Source organism: Mastomys coucha, chromosome X, assembly GCF_008632895.1.
Source record: "Mastomys coucha isolate ucsf_1 chromosome X, UCSF_Mcou_1, whole genome shotgun sequence".
NCBI classification, from domain to species: Eukaryota; Metazoa; Chordata; class Mammalia; order Rodentia; family Muridae; genus Mastomys; species Mastomys coucha.
In genome coordinates, this window is record NC_045030.1 from 54,806,825 (window position 1) to 54,807,644 (window position 820).

Consider the following 820-nt stretch of genomic DNA (forward strand, 5'->3'; position numbering starts at 1 on the left):
AAAAAAAAAAAAAAAAAACCCAGCCACTGATCCATATCTAATCAGCACCTGGACCGGCCTAAGTAGAGCTCTGTATTCCTAGGGTCTGTTGTCTGTTTACCACAAAGTGCTTCTCTGGCTGCCCCACCCTTACGCAGAATTTCTCTAAGCATGCTGTAAGTCAAATTCCCCTAAGCTACAAAGGTGAATTACTCAGCTTTAGGAAAACCGCAGCAGGCAGAGCCTTCTTGTGACTGACTACTGTATAGATCAGTTCTTAAGAAGTATATTCCACCCAAGCTCAACCTAGTTCCCATTAAAAATATACTTTACTTTTGAAAAATCACAGGTTTGAATTTCTTCATTGAAAAGTTTGAAAGACTAAAACAGTAAGAGACTGACTTGCCCACAGGCAAAGCAAGCTGACCTCACCCATATCCAGAACGGACTCCTGCTGCTCCGCTCCCCGCCAACTAGACATGCGGTTTTTCCCGCTGCTCTAATCGAATATCTTCAAACATTTTAGATAGAATATTTACTGGATACTTTGTCAATAACCAACTCGTTGTGAACGAATCATCTCTATTTTAAAAACAGCCAGAATCAAACTAAACTCCCAAGATAAAGACACACATTGGTGCCAAGTTATCAAATTCAGAAGGCCTTCAGAACTTTCTTCGCAACTGTTCTGTGCTGTGAACTGAGCTAAATCAAGTCAAACCCTCTGAAACCCATTTTACTCCCTTTACCAAAGGGCCGGAGAAGCGCCGTCTTACTGGACCCATCGGCCAGGGAAGTATTCAGAGAGGCTGGCTTTCAGCGTCTTGTGGCAGTTAACATA

At 42.6% G+C, this 820-nt stretch overlaps 1 protein-coding gene across 12 annotated transcripts in view; it reads right to left on the minus strand.

Annotated features, from left to right (window-relative positions):
• The window catches only part of Mbnl3 (muscleblind like splicing regulator 3), a 97,217-nt gene that overhangs the window by 32,064 nt on the left and 64,333 nt on the right, over positions 1 to 820 (minus strand). The window lies entirely within an intron of this gene.